Source organism: Synchiropus splendidus, chromosome 5 (genome assembly GCF_027744825.2).
Source record: "Synchiropus splendidus isolate RoL2022-P1 chromosome 5, RoL_Sspl_1.0, whole genome shotgun sequence".
NCBI classification, from domain to species: domain Eukaryota; kingdom Metazoa; phylum Chordata; class Actinopteri; order Syngnathiformes; family Callionymidae; genus Synchiropus; species Synchiropus splendidus.
In genome coordinates this window covers 8,866,382-8,886,853 of record NC_071338.1, presented here as the reverse complement: position 1 = coordinate 8,886,853, position 20,472 = coordinate 8,866,382, and positions in this window count along the sequence as shown.

Genomic DNA, 20,472 nt, shown 5'->3' with positions numbered 1-20,472 from the left:
GCCTCTCTGAAGAGAGTCATGTCACTCTGCACAGAGCTTTTCAGCTGCTAGTACTGGCACTCTCCTTCTTTTGACCACAGACGGCACTTGAATGCAGGTTTTACTCTTCTAAGACGACAATTCAAAAGAGTCGACGACAGAGCTGGTGATGTCTTTTAAGTGAAGTCGAACCACTCTGGTTAAAGGTCACCACACTCATTTCAATGGTGCATGTGCAGAGAAGCTTCTCCGTTCGAATGAGGAAGTGTGAATCCCGCCACAAAAAAAAAAAAAAAAACAAAACATTTATTATCCTACTGGTAACTAATGGGACACTATTTCTGTGAAGGATCCAGCACCATTCCTTATAATGAAAGGTGGTTAGATCCAAAACCTTAACTTTCCATCTCATAGTCCACAGTAGATAGGCGTCCTCCCTAGAGGCAAAAACCTCCATCACTCTCACTTGAAAAGGTTCCCTCAAAGAGGACTTGCACGTTGCAAGTTGAATATAATTTAAAGTTTTTGTGTCTTTGGTGGAATTAAAAAGCTACTATTATTATTAATAATAATAATAATAATAATGAGGGAATGTTTGAACATATTTTAGGCACGAAAATAACATATTGAACAGTTTATGAAAAGACACTTTGGTGGCTTGTTTTTATTTGCCTACGACTGCGTTACCATCCCGGTCTCCTCTTGAGAGGTTTTAAAGGCTGCAGCAGCAAATCCTTAACAAAAACAAGCATGTTTCCAAGTGTGTATTATTCCACTGAAGGACTCACACTGATAGGATTACTATGATCAAGCCCAATTTAAGCCTGAGCCGGTGCTGGTCCGCCGGGTGGCAAACATACAGCAGCAATATGATCCCAGATTGTTATGCTGTGAGGAGCAAGATTAAGATGTCGTGAGTCTGTTATCGCGCCCTATATGTTCCGATTAATTCTCACAATGACCCAAATCCCAAGACAATCTTGACAAAATGATACCCTAGGAAAAATTAGCATGTACTACCCCCCCCTCACCCCCGCAGGAAGTCTGCTCCACACCTTCAGCCGGACTGGAACCAGCTCAGCACGCTGACTTCAGAAGTGCCAGATAAGTATTTGTCAACACAACAGCTGGCACACAATGCCCTCTTGTAGCTTTATGCCACAGCATATGCCAGCCGCTCGTAGCGCCTGGTAATTTAGCCGGGGCTGCTTGCGCGGGAACAGATGGGCCGGAGTATTGTTATTCTCGCTCTGGCTCGGGGCCCCAGGGGGGAATCACTAAATAAAATCAAAGCAGATGGACCTCTCTGGGCGAGGCTGTATTTATGATGAACAGCCAGTACACAGCCAGTGTCACACCTTCACCCAGAAGTTACAGTAACTTGTTGAGGAAGTTATGACTTCACTTCCTGCTGTGCTCCACGCCAGCTTCTCCCGCAAACATCCTCCGCTCTTGTTTGGCTTCCCAGTGTCTCTCTCACAGCCAGGAGACTGCCGTGTTCTTTTTTTTTTTTTTTTTTTACAACCTTTCCCCGGTTTCACTGCCGCAGTTCTCACATCCGCGACCCAGAGCCTTGGACGTGGCAGTGCGGTGGTAGTAAACGCCGTCTCACGAGATGATATGGTGGCTCCTTTGTTGTTGCACAGCGGACAGTCGCACTTAGCGGCGAGCTCTAAATCTGCCCTCATTCCCATGGGAAAGGACCGAAATAAACGGAGGAATCCTATCAGAGCAGAGGTGAACGTTTAAGGTCGCCCAGACAACAGGAAGGCGGCCATGAAAAAGTATCCAAGCCAATCAGCTCTAACTCAATAGACCACTTTGCTGTTGTTTTAAGTCGAGCACGATGACGGCAGCGTGAGGTCCGGTCAAAGCGCCGTAATGAGCCTGAACAGTGATGGCGTTAACCCTTTCCTCGGTCGATTATTGTTGCCCGTCACACAGGTCTGCGCTTGTTCTCACTCTCCAGTCTCCGGCTCTGAAATTGAATTTGAGGTGAAACAAGTGCACTCTTTTCCCCATGGATCTGCTACTTGAACGTTTCTGCGGTTTTAATCGACTGCAGAATGGTTCTTCAGCAAACTTGTGTTTTCACAGGAAGTTCATAAAACAACTTGTGTTGATTGTAGCCGAGCATCATTTTCATTCATTTTCTTCACCTCATTTTCTCAGTGGGGAGTTTTTTGCTGCCCTCCTGAGGTCAGTGTGAAACCCTGTGCAAATATTGATATTGATTCAATATACATACTGAACTTTTTAGACTTTTATATCTCAATCATTGTTTCTCTCATTGTACGTTTGCTTAGAAAATGTGAACTAAATGACTTTGATATTTGAGTATTGGTGATCTTTAAATTAACTCTTTCCATGCAACAAAAAAAAATGCTCTACCAAATTACTATTTTAATTCTTTTCAGTCTGGGACACCCTGGAAAGGACACCAGTCAGTCTCTACAGACGACGGAACATTGGTTAACCAATCAGGTGTCAGCTGACTCAAGCAGCACCAGACAGTCAGCTAAGTGCAGCATTGTGACTCGGGATTGGTTGCATCAAAAACCTGCACTGCTACAGCCTCTTTTCGGATCACTTTGAAACCCCAAGTAAGTCGTGTGCTGTTGGTGTAAACCAGAACGGATGGGATGTTAAGTTTCCCTCCGATTTGACTGTCTTCTATCAGAGGGTTTGAGTAAATCAACTGATCGAATCATGAAATGTCAGTCAAAAGTCTTGTTACAGATGCTATGGTCGATGCTAGCGTCACAGAGCAGACACGCCCCCAGCGCCCTCACAACCCTAGCTGCACTGTTCAGAAGATACTCAGTGAAAGACTAGTAGGATGAAGTAACGCGCCCATGTGAACATGACAAACGTCTTCCCACACTATTATTGTGAGCCAAAATAAATGAATTAAGACATTTAGGATTCTTATCTAGCGTTTGCGAACCACAGACAACTCGGCCCACTTGCTGAAGGAGAGCAAATCTGATTTGAATTGATCACATTTGTGTGTCTAGACAGCTGGAAAAAAAAAGGGGGATGCTTGAAAATCCAGGACTTCAAGGCTTTTCTTTTTTTTCTGAGGTGATGTTAAATTTGTTGTATTTATTTATTATCTTGGACTTGTCCCAGCCGTGAACCACTCGGTCACACAGGCACTCAGAAAGCCAAGTTATATGTTCAAAACACAATATTCTACGCTGGTTTTATGTGGAGCTGAGTTTAAAGGTCTCGCCACCAGCAGCAGCTAATGGCTCTGCTAGCAAGTCAGTTCATGAAACCACCTTGGCGTGCTTTTCCCCCCACACATTTTAATGAGATGTGGAACACAATGAGCAGCGAGATATCTGGAGCAATGTAGGCAGAATATTATATTTAGTTTTGAGTGGTTTCAAAAATATTTTTCATAAAATAAAATGGTTGTGGAATATAAGTTGTATGATTGTGGAGAGATACAGTAAGAAGTGGATTTTTGTCATTTGTGGTAATTTTTTATTTCATTTTTTTTTATTTTTAAAATTGTATTTCATTTTTTTCGGTCTGACGGATTGAAGAGCATGAAATTCAATGCCAGCATATTTCAACTGAACTTATTTTCTGGCCATCATTTTGAGTCAAAAGACAAACCATCCTCACTCTTGTGGTGTAATATATTGACTTAGGGAAGTCGACTTTTACGTCTTATGTCGGCAGCCTTCAGCGTTGCACATGTTGTATATTTCAGATACTGTTTGGCAAATATAGCCCCTTACATGGCTGTCCTCCTTACTGAGGGGACTGAAACTCATGGCAATTTCAGAGGCTTTAAATAGCAATTGACACTTTCATACGTGTAGAACGAAAGGAGTGCCACCCCATGCCTTCAGCATATGCCACGGACGGCAGAACATGTGCTTCAAATGAATTCCTAATGCGTCAACATGCAACGCTGAAGGCTGCCTTTGGTGTCAGTATAGGACACAGAAGTCCACTTCCCCAACGTCCATATATTCCGCCACGAGTGTGAGCATGGGTTGCAACAGGACATTCTTATGAGAAGACGTGATGCTTAACATGCTCACATGATCCTTGTGCAACGTTGTTGCTACCAACAAGTCCATTTCTAATGTGAAAACAGTCATAGAGCACATACAATGACCAGCTCTTGTGGCACCAAGAGCTGAACAGTGAGGAGCTAGCTAAAAGGAGCGTTAGCGGATTCACCTTTAAAGTTGATCATTTAAGGAGGATTAAAGCGTGGTCACTGATGTATCACTGTTGTGATTCTCAATGCTGGATTTGGTTGCTTGGTGAAGTGAGGTCACTGGTTGCAGGTGAGGCTTCCTGAATTTAGGCACGGCCTCAAACATGATGACCTCATCTCTGTTTTTTTCTGCTCCAGTCCTCTCACCCAGTGGACCCTTGCCAGTCCAATGAATTGCCACTAAAGAAACCGCGAGCAGATGTTGGTGCCCCTGTAAGAGGCAGGTGTGGACAAATGGCATATGTTGAACGTGTGTAAGATATTCCAACTTGTTTCTCTCACTGAAGGTGTGAAGTGGTTTTTATTGCTGATCAGTGTTGAGTGAGATCAGCAGGAGGACAGACTCTGGCGCCCCCTTGGGCCTTTTCTCAGAAGGGTGTGTGTCAGACTGGAGCGGCGTGTGAGAGAGAGAGTTGGGTTTGAGATGGGGGCTGATCCACCTGCTCCTGGCCGGCACCTCCTGCACCTTACAGGTGCTCCCTGGATGTTGACTTGAGCTGCTGCTGCTGCTCTTGGAAACACTGAAGGAATTTCAGAGCAGATTAGATCGGCTACCTTTTAGGCTCATACAGGGATGCGTGAGTGGACGACGCTATATCGCAGAGCTGTTTTTACTTGACCCTTGACTGCTGATCTTTAGTCACACGTTGAAGTTCCCGCTGCTCCAAATGCTGCCAAAGCCTCTCCATCTCGGGCAGAGAGGCCCGGCGGACACTCCAGAGACTGCATGGATAAAGGCATCAACACACCTTGTACCCGAACAAAGGCATCAAGCAGCCATCCCACGAGCCCATTGTGTGATATGGCGGGCCTCCGCCGCGAACGTATTTATTAGTTTGCGATACATGTCTTTTCCTGTTGTTCCCGCGGCTCGGGATAATGCGGGTTTTGTTGGCGGCCCAGTGTGAACGGCGCCTGGGCTGCCAGCTGTCAGGGCTGATACCGTCTCATTTGGATTCCCAGCCTGCGCCGCTGAATGGCTAATTAGATTTGCCATTTTCAATCGGCTGATGGCCAAACACGCCGGGGACAAAGAGGCCGACGGCTCCTCGCCCGCACGTCCGACTGTAACACTTCATAAGAGCGGCGATTAGCGTGCATGTTAGCATGCAGCAGGGAGGGCCCCTGCGCAGCACCGGCTGATATTAATAGAGAGGCGCACTCTGCCGCGCAGAGGAAGGTTATTAGTTACACAAACTAGCAGCCGCCGCAGGAAGAGGAATCAAGTGAAGGTGCTTTAGTTCACAACCATTGATCTCATTTTGAGCGACTGGCTGCAGGAGGGTGTCAAGGGCCCCCACCGGAAGAGCAATCACCTCATTAACAAAGGCTTAATCCCAATCATAGTTCCCGGCGTTAAGGTCATATCAGGATGTCCGAAGCAGCTGGGATTGATCCGCAGGTGAATTGAATCAATGTCATGTTTCAAGAGAACAATAACGGCTAATGGATGAGGCGAGCCCGGACCAGAGGGTTCGGAGCGGCCAGGGGTTCCTGTGACTCTCAAGTCCGCTGTGGAGAGAGATGTCAGGCTCAAGCTCGTGAGCGGCAGCGTGCAGTTCCACACGTGCCCAGCGGGCTCTCAAGGTGAGCCAGAAGTTCCACTGAGAGACCCTCTGCTGGAGCTCATGGAACATCACATCATCTGCCGTTTGTGGTTCCAACATGTCATTGCTGACGGAATGGTTTGCATTTCAAGATGCACATGGAGATTCTTCGGAGTTTGGTCCTTCCCATTAGTGGTTACCACTGCAAATCCTCCCCCTGGTCACACCTGTCCTCTTCATGTCCTCACATGTCCACATCCATGAACCTCATTGGTTGACCTCCTCTTCTACTTCTACTTGGTTCCTCCATCCTACAATCTGACTATGAGAAATTCATATTTCTCTCCAGTAGTCGGACTCGGCTGTTTACATGCATTTTAAAAGTCAGACCTTAATATATCTGGCAGATACAATAGTTGTTGTTTTTTTTTTCAAACGTTTTAATAGGTCAAAGAAAATTGAAATGAAGGATTTGTAGGCCCTTTCTGCCACATGCGTAACATTTATATCCACAACATCTGATGTTTGTCATCGGGTCATTTGCAAAGTATATATCTGTTCTTTCTTCGTGGTCTGCGGAACAATGCGTCGTGATTGGCTGACATGCATTGGTCATTGCTTCCATTTGATATTGCACCAAAAGCAGAAACAACTCATCTGCTTATACACCTCTGAAGATGTTTTTTATTCATTTGCCAGGGGGAGATGTGCGTCCATGAAGGAGTCTTAAGTTTTCTCAAAGCGGTCTACTGCTTTTGGGTTTTCTGAACCTTTGGCTGAGATGTACGGGGTATTGTTTTTGTCTGATATCGCACCAAAATCAGAATGGACACCTCAGCAGACAGTTATGCCCATCTGAAGCTAATCTTATTCATTTGCCAGGGAAAACAACACCCGTACATGTCGACCAGTAACGACACTTGGAGTGATAGGACCGATTCGGTAAAGGTTGAGAAAAAGGAAAATAACAAAATGGTTGAGCACATTGTTGTAAATAAATGTACTTAATTCAGATAATTCAGATAAGTATAACCAAATATCTGACACAAAATACACAACGAAATAATCCCATGGATTCAATAACAAAGGTCAACAGGACAGAGTTGCCAACACAAACACAGGATCAAACAGTTCTCTTCAAGTAAAGGGCCAACTGCTACACAAAGCAGCCAATTGGTGACTCGGTGGAGGTCATCGGAACAAACCACAGGCGCCTGGCAGGATGGTTCACAGTGTAACATACAGGCCTTGGCCTGAACATCCTTCATGGAAGCACGTTTCTCCCTGGCAAATGAATAAAAGTACCTTCAGAGGTGTATAATTATCTGCTGATAAGTTGATTCTGGTTTTGGTGCCATGTCAACTGAAAGCAAAGACCAATACATGTCAGCCAATCACGACGTGTTGTACTGCAGGCCACAGAGAAGAACAGACAAGATTATTGGAGCCTTGAACATGGAGAAGATGAGAACATTTACAGACATGATTCTGCCATTGTTGGTTACATAGCAGATGTCCTGAAGAGAAGACGCCCGACCCACCTCAAGTCTCTCCTGGAAACCTCCTGGAGACTCCAGTCACCCTGTGGTGTGCTTGTATTGTGTTCCCAAATCTCATGAACACAGTTGGGCGTAGGACCCCAGACGTACTGGTGAATGGAGAGCTATAACCTTCTGCTCAGCTCTTTCTTCACCAGAAAGCCAATAAAGCATCCTCATGAAGGATGGGCTCACACTCCATCCCATATCTTTAGATCCATAACTTGGCACAGCTATTTAGTTCAACATCTTTCAGCACCATCTGACCTGACCAATGGAAGTGTTTGCTTCCTAATCCAATTAATGTAAACAGCAAATCCTTCAGATCAGATGGACCCATTTATTCATAATCTAGTGTTTTGTTATTCACAGCATGAAAGGGTCAGGGCCGCTGGCTAACCAAAGATGGTGGACGGAGACACGCAGCTAAAGTGCCACTCCCACACCAAAAATCATCATTCAATCTCTGTCTGTTTTTAGACTTTGAGTGGGGACCAGATAGGATTCCAGGGGTGAATTGGACTCAAAAACAGAGTCCAGAGGAGACAAACTGGTGATCAAAAAGAAAAGAAAACAGTAAAAAGTTGAGCTTTGATGTTGTATGACGGAAGAAACAGAAACTGTCACTGCTGCTCTTGTGTCTGTTGGACCCACAACTTTCACAAAGCCCCGCCACCTCCCTCCACCTCTTTGCACCTCGACACATACACATAAGATTTCTATTTCCTCTCACTCCGCCACAACAGCAGCCATCATCCGGAGCGTGTGAAATTTCACACTCACGACACATCTCTTTAATATGCGCTGCTCCCCTTTCTACGGCCCTGCATATGAAATCCTTCCATTCTTGGCTCCCGACTCCGGAGATGCAGCCAATCATCTGCGAGCGATGGCAGTCACAATTTTGTGCCAACAATTTGCTCCCTTAAGAGGAAAATTGCTTTCAATATAAGCTCCCCGTGAGAGACAACAACAATAAAAAGACAGCACTGTAATACGGGCGGCTCTGTCAGGCCGGGACGGCTTCAGCGCGGCTGGGGGATGAGGTGCTCACCAGTCAGACTTGTAATATCAGCATCTGTGGGCGACAGTCCCGGCAAATGAATCCCACTTTGAACATAACAGCTCGCCACCGCATGAAAATGACATCCATGAGCAGCGCTTGTCAGATTTGCTGCTGCTATTGTGCGGGCGAATTGGCATTTATTACATGCTGTGCCTGCTTCTGTCAGCGCCCGTCGACTGCGCGTATTGATTTGCAAGAGAACTGGGTGCAGAGGTCACTTTGATCAACACGCGGCGACACCAGGGAATCACTGACGCTGACATTCCATTACCTGAGACAAAAAGGCCCCGAAACAAAGGACATGCTAAGGAAGGCTGGCCGCAACAATGTGGCTACAATTAAGAGAGGAATCAATGGGGTACAGTGCTGGACTACACCTGACCCAACACTGGGCTACAGAGTAGCGAGTGATGCAGTTCAACAGAGACAGCGGTCTATCTTGTGGTTATGAGTTCCTGAAAGATCAGGTGTGGACCATAGAAATAATACAAAAAAAAAAAAAAAGTGACACATGATATGTTTGACATAGGTGGTTAGATTATTACATTGTATTTAAATATAGTCAATATATGCCATAAATGTGTAAATATGTTGCTATGATATACAGGTATTTTGTTACAAGGTATTTTTTCCAATATATTTTTTCTTACTAAAAGTTAGTTTAGGTTTTAAATACAATAGCTTAAAACAGAACATGGGGAAGAAACAAAGTAATGACCTAATAAAACAGTTACAGTTAGATGAATATTATGTTATCTATTTAAAAGTACAAAGAGTAATGACCTCGTGAGGGCCACATAGAGTAAATACAAAGGGAAGCATGTTGCCCCCGGGCAACACTTTTTTGTTTACGTTTGCGGAGGATATTAAAACCTCAAAACACAGGAACAGGAAAGGCACAAAAACATACATATCAGGGAGAAAACAAGAAGAAGTAAGGGGAAATATGAAGCTCAGAGGTGGATGCAAAACGGAACCAAACAAAAACAAGGTTCATAAAGTAATGAAACCCCACAAGAGAAACACATTTCTAGAGCTAAGGGACGTTTGACCAGCTACCTGAACAGAGAGTCTCATCCTGGCTTGATGTCACTGTATGACACGAAGTCTCTTGACACACTAAAACAGACCTGGAAATGAATGTAACACTTCTTCTTTCATGGAACCACTCACAACGGGTCTGGACCCCCTGGTCACGTGGCTGTAGCTCAGACAAGTGGTGGCGTCAGACTGCAGACTGTGTAACCTGGGGGTCTGAGCTGGTGCGCCCCCTGCATGAAATGCCCTGCGAAGCTGATGGATATGTGTCTGCCTCCACCACCATGAATCTTGTCATCCTAACCGTATGCAAGTGCAGCAGAAAGGTATCATGGCTGACGGACACGCGACGTGAGGCCTCAGGTGAATGCGCACCCAAACACAGGAAGAAAGCTTATTTTGTCAGGCTTAAATCATGAGCTTTTGTTTGCTAGTGAATGGCTGTGACTAGGGCTGAGAGCAGGACCAGCTCCACCTGCAGCATTGTGTCATATATTTAAAGCTAGAAGGTGCGGTGAGTTCGGTGACATCACGATCAAGCCGGTTGCTGGTTGCAGGTGTTGCGTTCACTGTCCGCATTGCGGACCACAGTCCAGTGAAGGGTTTGGGGTTGTTTTTTTTATGAGACTGTTGTGAGGTTCGCCTCCAGGCGCCACTTGAATATGTCTTAGTAAGTACTGCTGCGCTCTTGAATTTAAAAGATGAATATCTCACGTTTCCCTTTGAAACTCAGGTTAGCAGAGAAGCCTGCATTAATAATGTATAACATCCAGGAGTTCACACCATATTGTAGAGGCATAAATGGACCTTTAAAAGTAGCGCAAATGCGTCATTATTATTATTTAATGGTGTTTACCAGCCTACTTAATACCCGTGATCCCCTCCTGTTTGGAATGCACTGGTGTTAATCGGAAATCGTAGAGACAGAATGAAGCACCGGTGCCTCGGCCCTGACAGCAGCAATATGCTTGAATTTATTAACAGGCTGTTGGCCATAATTAAGGGCATGATTGTGAGTGTGGCTGTTAGGTTTGACTGCCGTCGCGCAGATGAAATGTGTTTCCTGGTGTTGCGGTTGGGAGCGAGGGAGCAGGTTGACTGGCGTTATTGCGTGGGCCGGCCCTGCCGCTGTCTGTCAAAGTCATGAGAGGATCACTTTATCATCGTTTGTCTGCCACGTCTCACTCTATTGAGTGGTAGCGGCTCCTTAGGGGAATGGGGACTTGGGGGAGGGAGGGAGGGCAGGGGAGGTGCTGGATTTGCTCTTTTCTCTGTTTTGACTTACTTGCCTGCTTCATCAGGATTGTTGTTCCAGCTTCTCGTATCGCTCGCTAAGGTTTGTTACACGGCTCGTAAACTCCCGACGCCGAGGCCTCATGTGGAATCACTCAATATGACAGCTCGCCAAAGGCCTCGCTCTGTGAGGCCGGAGGGTTGGTCAGTTTACGCAAAGATACTGTCGGCAAGTGTGGCAGAAAAATGACATCAAAATGCTAAACAGCTTGTTCACTGCAAATAGTTTTTGTGAAACGAGAGACTCGCTGCAGGTGTGTGAGGACTGGACCGACGGTGAATCTCTGGCTATAAACCTTTTTCTATTGATAAAAATGTAATTCAAAATACACAAATATAGAGACAGTTCAAAACAGTGAATATTTTAATAAGAAGAGTCAACGTGTTTGATGGGACACTTCTCTCCGGCACACGCTGCCATCATGGCGTCCATAATGAAGCACATACATAAATTCAATATTCCAGATTTTGGGGCTGAAGAGCCAGCAAAATACTTTTCATGTTTTTGCATTTCTATGTGACATAATGAAGGGACTAAAGAGGCACAACTGTTGGTTGTCCTTGGAAGGAGCTACGGGGAGTTCAACTCAAGGCTTGTGGGCCACATTCATTCTGCTTCATAACAACAGAACTATCACAGCGACATGTTTTTGCTTTCTTATTGGACATAACAACCTTACAAACTGCCTTACTTTCAATTGACAGTAGTAAAATCTCATTCATTTGACTCCACTATCAGGATGCCACTGAGTTTTAGAAAACCTGGCTGCGAGCATGCGCTCCCGTCCTTGGTCCTCCGTTCTGCTCCCACCTCACTTATGCCACAAGATCATCAGAATTAAAAAAGGATTTCCTATCTCACGAGAGTCGATCCGGCTGGAAATGAAGTTGTGTCTGCGACTTTAGAAATGAGAAAATTATTGACAATAGTTGACGAAGCTGGCCGGGATCAATCCTCTGTATTGACACGATCTCTAACTGCAGCTCGCCAATTTCCTTACTGCTGCCGAGGCAAAAACATTATGATGCTGTTTCCTGTCATGGAGGATTGTCCTGCCGCGACCCGCAGTGCAGGTGCTAATGAGCTTCTGTCAACTGCTGTGGAAAACATACATGAGACGACCGTCTCAAGTTACATACCAGCCTTGACAAGCATGATAGAAAAAAATATGACATTTGAGCAATCATGTATATGATATAGCTTTCATATACTCTGCAAAATCACACTTGTCCTACTGTTCCTTACTTTGTCTTGTTCTGTCTCTTCGATTCTGGAATGGTCCCGTCTTGATCCGTCTTGTGTCTTTGTCCTTTGCCTTGTCTTGTCTTCCATGGTCCTTGCCCTGCCTCGTCTTTGTTGTTCCTGTTGTTGTCTTGTCTCATGTTTTTGGTCCCTTATACCATACCTGGTCTAGTGTTGTCACCAGCTCTTGCTTTGTTTTGATGGATGGTACAAGGGCGTACCATCCATCTGCTGTACTAATCCTTGTATATCATTTGAGAGAATGTTGCAATGAAGTAGAATCCCGGCAAATAGAAGTGAAAACATTGTGTGTATGTCATTAAACATTTGTGTTGGACTGTGGTCATGATGCCAACGCGCTTCTGTACATCCATCCCAGTGCCGTTTCACACGTGGCTCTGGGTTCCTGCCTCTAAAATGGATTAATATTTGCTCTCAAAATGACAGGGATTGATGCACGAGGGCCCTCCACATGTAAATGAACACTTACAGGAAGATGAATAGCCTCCGCAGGAGATTGTAAAGTTCACAGCGCTTGATTTGCATATTTATATTACAAGTTACTGATAATAAGCCGCAAATGCAATCCGTTTGTCAAAGCCCAATCCCAGCATTACCAAAACTGGGACTTATTCGCTCCTGGGGCTGATATGTTCAATGACTTGGCGGCGGCAGCGAAGATGTATTGGACGTGTTTGGGCTTTATCATACCATTTAGATGACAGCAGACAATTGATGAGACATGTGGAACAAGGCGTAAATGAAGCGAGGCATTAATGCAGAGCCAAATATGTTTATCGACACTGGAGAACCTGTTTTTTTGCAGTGACGCGTTCATCCGCAGCTCAGTGTCCTGCGTCCTCCGCTGTTGTCTCTTTGTTCCCAGCGAGGAGTTCCTGTTCCTGAGGATCGCTGCTGCGTGTCGTCGAGGGAAGGATGACTTTAGTGCAACGAGTCTGAGGTAGTTTAAGCTACATTAAAAACCAGTGAGCTGGGTGGACAGCCAGAGCTCTTCAGCAGCGTGTGTGATGATTCGGGCCGAGCATATGTCGCAGGAGGCCTTCAGATGTGACAGCTGATACCGTCAAAACAAAACACGATAAATGAGTAATCCAATCTGCGGCATATGTGGAGCTTACATATCGAAGCGGCTTCCTCAGAAATGATCATTATGATAGCCACAGATGTAACGCACACCGCCGGCCTCTGAATGGGCCATTTCTGTTCCTGGCCGACACTCAATCCGCCCTCGCCTCAGAAGCACTGCTCTTTTCTTCCCGGCAGGTGAGTCGCCCCAACTGAGGTCCTTAACAAGTCATTAAAGAGTGATGCTGGGAAAAGGCTGCTGCCAGGAGCGCAGGTGTTAAAACACACTTGGCTCCGGCTGCAGACCAAAGCAGCCAGCCACCCCCCCCTCCTCTCACCCTCCTCACCCGCCACACATTCATGCTGTTACAGGAAACACGCAACACTCACTCGCCTCTGCATGAAGGCCTTTACTTTAAGTAACAGATACATGATGGTGGATACACCTACGTCTGCTGACGCAGCAAATGCATGCAGTCTAGAAATAACAAAAGAAATGAAAAAGAAAAAAAATACTTTAATTCATGTTAATGAAGTCCATACCATAAATTAAAGCTCACTTTTTGGGCTATTTTAACTGCACTTTATCATAACTATTGAGAGTACACATTCATTATCGCTTGTCTGTGACTCTAGTGCAGAGGTGGGCAACTAGATTTCCTAAAGGGCCACATTAGAAACTAACGGTTGTGAGGGGCCATCATCAAAGGAACGACAGAACAAAGAGCAAAACATGATGGAATAACTATCTAAAAAGTCAAATGTAAGTTGTAAGATATTCAGAAGAGTAAATATGCCATGAAACCTATTTAAATATTTATATGCGTTTCATTTGAATATAAGTCAACATAACTAAGGACCAGACGTTCAAGATCAAAAGGCAATTCATTTCAAAATATATTTTCAATGTGTAAAAATACACAAAATGACCAATGAAAAGAAGAAAATTCTCATTTTAAAACAAGAACATGCCATAAGTGGTGGTTGATGACTAAAAGAGAAAGAACAAAAAAAACCTGGCAGAAAAATTACAACATATCAGTTATCAGTCACATAGTTTTAGTCTGACGTCAAAAGGGCCACAAAAAAACAGGCACCAGGTCGCATATGGCCCCCAGGCCACACCTTGCCTGGGCCTGCACTACTGTAATGATGATAGAAAACACTCTTCTAGATCCCATGGTGTATTTTACTCACACATTCTCATTCAATAAAGGTGTCGAATAGCGCCTTTGGTGTTGCATGTTGACGCACATGTGTTTCAATTCCCCTCCTGAATGATGCCCTGGAAGGAAACGTTGTGGGTAGACGGGGTGTGGCATGCTGGCAATTGATTATTGAGAGTGAAAGGAGCACCACCGCAAGGCTTACCCCAACCTCTGTCTTTCCAGGATACACCATGTGCTTCAATTGACCACCTAATGTGTCAACATGCAGCGTGGAAGCCTGACTTCGCATCACTCTGGGATGTCCGGGTCCAGTTGAAAATGTCGTCTGTGTGACAATGAGTCGCAATTGCAGAGATCAGGTTTGGCCAAGGACCTTTGTGGTGGTCCAAGTACTTAAACATCTCCATCACACGAGTCGAGCACTTGAGCATAGAGGTGGCAGATTCTAGGAAAGTGCCTGGTAGCTCAAAAGAGAGAAGAATATAAACAGTGAAACACGATGTGGTGGGCTGATGACACATTGAAATTTGTGGGCACCAGGCTGTCCTTGTAGTATCGTCCAGACCACACCAACCAACACCAAGACATTATCGAGACTGGAGAATATGGAAACCAGAACAAGACCAAGACAGTTTGCCGTCATTTCTGGGCTATAGAGTGCGCCAGAATATTGGCCACACCCACTAAATTTAAGAAGGAAAATGATCTTGTTCATACAGAAGTTTCGGGTGCAGTGGTGCTGTCTGCCCCATGGAAAGGTTCAAAATGCTGGTGATCACTTCTAGACTACTTTTGGAAATGGGGTCCAGCATCGAGACTGACTCAACAATGACTCAACAATGTTCCGAACTTGAATCATGAACTTTACACTGAAGCGCTCAAAATGCAGTGTTTTCGCCCGAGTGCCAGTCAATGTATAACATGCAGTCAACAAGACGCCTGTGATTTCATCAGACGAGGCTCAATATTTTGGCAGCATGATACTGTTACGTCTGTCAAAATCCATATATTAGCTTCAGGGTTCAGACCGTGAGAAAAAAGTAGGGGCTTGTAGTCCTGAGATTACGGTATGTAAAATGTGTCTCACTCCCTGATAAATGTCAGGGAAAAACACACAATAACACTGAATGAAAATCCTTCTTTGCTTTCCTTCTATTCTTAACAATTACGACAGTTTTCTCTGTCAGTCTCGACTGGACTTGAATAAAAATCCAGAGTTATGCCCGCCTGAGAAAAAAGTGGTCTTGAGGCCGGTCTGGAGATGAAGACCAATCTCGAGTGCTACAACACTAGGCTGCCCCTAAATGCAAATGACGTAGAGTTGTAGTGTTAATAACAATAATGTCATAACAACAAGCTTAGATCCTGTTTTATGCAACACTGAGTGAGTGAAGGACGCGGCAGAGCAGCCGGCCACTCGCTCACTTGAGTCCGTAATTGGTCGGCATCATCATATTCCACTGCTGATGACTGTATCAAGCATGTGTGCCACTCAAACCTGGAGTGCACGTTCAGCCCAGCGCTCCAGTGAGCCCCACTCACTTCACTCGTCTGTCTAATAGGAGCGTTTGTCGCCTTAATGAATGGGACATAAACATCTAACTAGACTGAGATGCAGATTGAATCTAATTTCCAGCAATTGCCGTGACTATTGCGGAATAAACAATATTTCACGGAGGCCAAGGATGGGCACCAGCCAGGACCTCCGACTTCTCCATGAATCTTCATCACGCTAACTGGAAACGACAGGAACCAATTTGTGAGATTTATGCTCTTCTTCTCCGAAGTATGAGGCGAGGAGTGACATATCTGTGAAGCCACGATGATCACACTAAATCTGCGCTGAGTGGAAAATGAATTTTCACTGGCTTGTCGTTACAGTTTAAGTCTCATAAGGAGCTTCTCCTTCTGTCACGTTAATTCAATTCCCCGTCACAATGATCTCCACAGAGAGCAGAACCGTCTGAACCATCAAAGAGGGGCAGCATGTATCGGACTTATTTTCTGTAATTGAATAATAAACAAGGACCAAATGACATTATGGTCGGGCGGAGGAATTAGATTAGAGGAAATATGCTAGTGAAGCGCATAATAATAACATGGAGAAATGGATTGAGAGCGTGGTGCTGGTCATTGATGGGACAGGAAAGGTCTGTTGCTCGCAGCGTCCTCACTGTGCCTCCATCTCCTGCTCACATGACACGCTCTCTTGCTGTAAATAAAACATCCGGCACCAACAGGTTGTAATACAGCACGCTGATATTACATTAGCTGGGAGTCCTGATGAATTCAGCTTGGTGCTGTCGAAAAGGTTTATCATGATACATGTGTCTATTTTGTGAAAAGAAGAAACACAACAGTGTACAGTTTGTTTTAGTTTTTTGGCATCAAATGGCTTGAATCTAGGACATAGACATCTGTGCCTAGTACCCAACCTGACTGCCTCTTCCACACACAGTTGGGCAGCGACTTGAAAGTCCAGGAATTGTGCTACTTTTCTTGCTGCTGCTCCACTGATTTAATTCTTATTTTACTATACCTGCATTTTTTTTTTTTTTATTATTGCACTTGCAGTCACCTAAAACTCACCACATTGCCCAAAGTCTCATCCTTTAATGGCCCTGTCTTTGTGACAGACAGAGCAAGACTGTGGGCGCAACGGGCTGACACCAGCTCATCTGTAGGGTGCATCCTGGACAGTGTGTAGTTACAGGCGTCCCCACTTGGGGGGGAGACCCTGAGGTGGCTCTCAGGTGAGCAGGGGCCTCCTCTGTATTCCCGCCTGTAGCTGACAGGGTTCCTGGGGACTTGACTTGAAGTGTAAGAGATGGATAGATCTACCTCATCTTTCATTCAAAAACATTAAGACAAAAAGAATCCCCCGTCTTTCTTCTCTTCTTGTCCAAATACCTATTAGTCTTGGATCACGTGCTTTCAGGGAGGTTTCTGAAATGACCAATGTCGATGTGGGTAAATGAACTCCAGCAGCATTAGATTGGCCATAACAGCAGCAAAGCTGGCTATTTCAGTACCTCCATTCTCTCCTGCTGCTTCACCTCCGTCCCACACGAGAGGTTGATCCCACCATTGTGTTCAGCCCGCCTGGTCACGCACGCGGTAATCTGATAATATCAATCATAATTGTGTTAGATGTAATCCATCTGACTCTCAGTTTGTCGGGGTCAGGGTAGGAAGCAAGGCCCCACTTGCCATCAATTATCAGGCATAAGAGAGTGGTGGATGCTGCTCCTCTATAAATAATATGGTGGGCTGCGATCGATTCTGTACAGTTCCACTGTCACGGCTTTAATGACAGCTGGCTTTCTTGGCGGAGCGGATCAATAACGCGTCTCCTCGGGGCTGAGTCTGGGTCCAGGTCACGCTCAGACACTGAGGCGTGCACTGCACCGCTGTTGCGACTGGAAATTTGCAAACCTTTTTGGGGGTTATTTCAACTACATAAACCTTTTCACGATTCTTTGAGCCATTTTATAAGTGGAACTAGAAAGACACGAGTGCGATGTTGGGACCATGTTGCTTGTGGCCAAAGTAGCATCTCTGCTATCACGCTGGCTGCATAGCATTTCTCTATATTTGGTCAAACTAGTTGCATCAATGAAAGACTTTTCATACATATTTCAGCTTAAACTTCAGTTACATACGGCTCTCAAGTCTCATGCATTCAGTATGTGACACACACATTTTAACCACTTCACATACTCAGATGCAAGGCGGGGGATTTTCCTACGTATTAGAGAATGTCTGCTGAGCTACAGCTCTATATATGCAGCGGAACGTACGGCAAGTAGAGGCTCTAGAGCCGGCTCTGTGAGGGGCCACCTTTAAGAGCTCTAAAATTCAAAATGTGCATCTGCTTTCAAAAAAGTGAAATGACTACAAACATTTGACTGGATATGAGAGGTTTTCGTCACAGGTTTTATACTCAAGTCATTTTAAACACAGCATAAACTACAACTACTCACCTCAAGTCCAAGTCAATATCATGACTCAAGAGTTTCAGGTTGAATTCTGCGGCACCAGTGATAATACAGTATAATAAATTGTATAGCCTTGAATGCAAATTATAGGCTTAATAATAAAATCCTAACTATGTTTATTGATTTTTCATCTATAGAGATACAAATACACTCATGAGAAAAGATGAAGAGAAAAAAAATTATATAAAATACATCTTATATAGCGCTGTCCATACTTATCCAGTTAACTAAAGCACTTTACAATTCACCCATTCACACACTGGCGGCAGTTGGCTGCGACGCAGCGCAGGGTCAACCAGGGTTATTATATTGCTCAGGGACAAAAGGACCCAAACACGTCAGGTGCAGGGATCGAACCAGCCACCTCTCAGTCACAGGCACAGAAATATAATAGATCATTAACCCAAAGTGTATGACGAGTAATAGACTATGAAATAATTAATAAATAAATAATTGTGTCACCTATATTGTAACATCACATTTGGTTTAGCAATGTTTGGATTTTCAAATGTCTGATCAACCCCTTTTCATTCTGTGCCATTACTGAAAGTATTTTTGAATTTCAGATGCAGTTCAAATGAATTAATTGCTTATAGAGCTCGACCATTTTATGTTCCTATAAAGGTGCTGTAGGTGAGCTCAGATGTTAGTCAGTCAAACTGGGATTTCAGCAGTATTGTTGGTATGCTGGGGTAATAGCAATTGAAAGAAACTAGAGAATATAGATACTCTTAAAATTATGTTTAATATGAATAGATTCATTCTGGCCCTGCACCAGACAATGTACATACTGTAGTCAACTGTACTACAGTATCATGGTGTTGACAACACTTTACTTTTAATACAATAACAGTTTGCCTCTTCCATACCTGCAGTTTCTCGTTTACCATCTAAAAGGGTCTGAAAATAGGCGTCAGGGGTAAAAAGGCGTGCGTGTGTGTCACTATTATTTTCTCAAATGAACGGTCACCCTGTGGGCTTTTACCCGCCGTGTTCCCGAGGTGTGTAAACAAGGAAAGTGAGCTCTTTAAATTCCAAACAGGCTGGTTTGAAGTGATGTCTAATTGAAAAACATGAAGAGCCACAGCTGCTCCGTCTGAATGTCAATGGAAGCAGCAATGACGGGCAGCGCAGCGGGCGACCCGGCCCAGACACATAAACAAACACTAGACAAGTTCACACCGAGACAAAAGTCAAAAACAGACTCAGAAACTGTTATACCTTTGTCTAATTCTATCACGAGAACACAATATATCATGAATATTGAAACACAAAGTGAGACCATGAATTTAATCTTCAGTTATTCTTGCATGCTGGGTGTAACACGTCCAATCCTACTGAACCCCAGAATGAGTTGTGGTGTAGTTTAAATAAAGTGGACCATGATCTTGCTCTCTAGTCTGAGTGTCGCTGGAGGAGAGAGAGTTTCTGCTCCGCTGCCACTACAAGCTGCCGTTTAAAGCCAGGGCCGCCCCGAAACTAATGGAGCTTCCTCTGCTTTTCCCCTCAGACGGGCACAGCTGGAGGAGAGAGGGTGTTACTCTGCCCACCCGAACAAGCTGACACCTCCTCCCTCCTGCTCCTCACTGCCATGTTCTGTTGAGCCACTTCTCTGGATGATTCTTCAGCCTGCTGCACAACGCTCATCCCCAACAAAAGGAGGGGGTGCGGGCAGAAGACCACCATGATCAGGTCCACCCACTCAGGACAGGAGATGCTTACAAAACAGTAACAAGGCCTATGAATGTGGTCGAATGTGCAGAATCTGGGGGTGGTCTGCCTTTTACACTCCGCAGCTCTCTGACATTTTACGCAGCCTGGGAGACAAGGGGCAGGGAAAAGAACCTGCATCATAAAAATGTTACAGCGGCCCTGTGAAGCCACGCACGCAACGGTGTTTGATGTTTTCACGCAGCATTCTTCCTCCAGCAAATAAAGATGTTCTCTTGACTCAGCACGGGCCGCACATACCTGACGGGAACTTTGTCACCGCTCAGCCAGGAGGTTCCAAATCTGCTGCACTGAAGCTGCAGAGTTTAATTCCAACGTTTATTGATGGAACGAAACCAAGGCATTTGAAGTGGAAGAGAAAATGCATTTCCCCCTTCTATAAATATAGGTGTATCAGTTCATTAAATAATGCCATTCAAAATACCAGCATTGTAAATTCACACACAGCTAACATCTTCAAAGATGAACATTTGGGCCTCAGATTTGCTTCATATATGATATAATCATGATGCTGGGATCAAACCTGCTGTACATCACATGT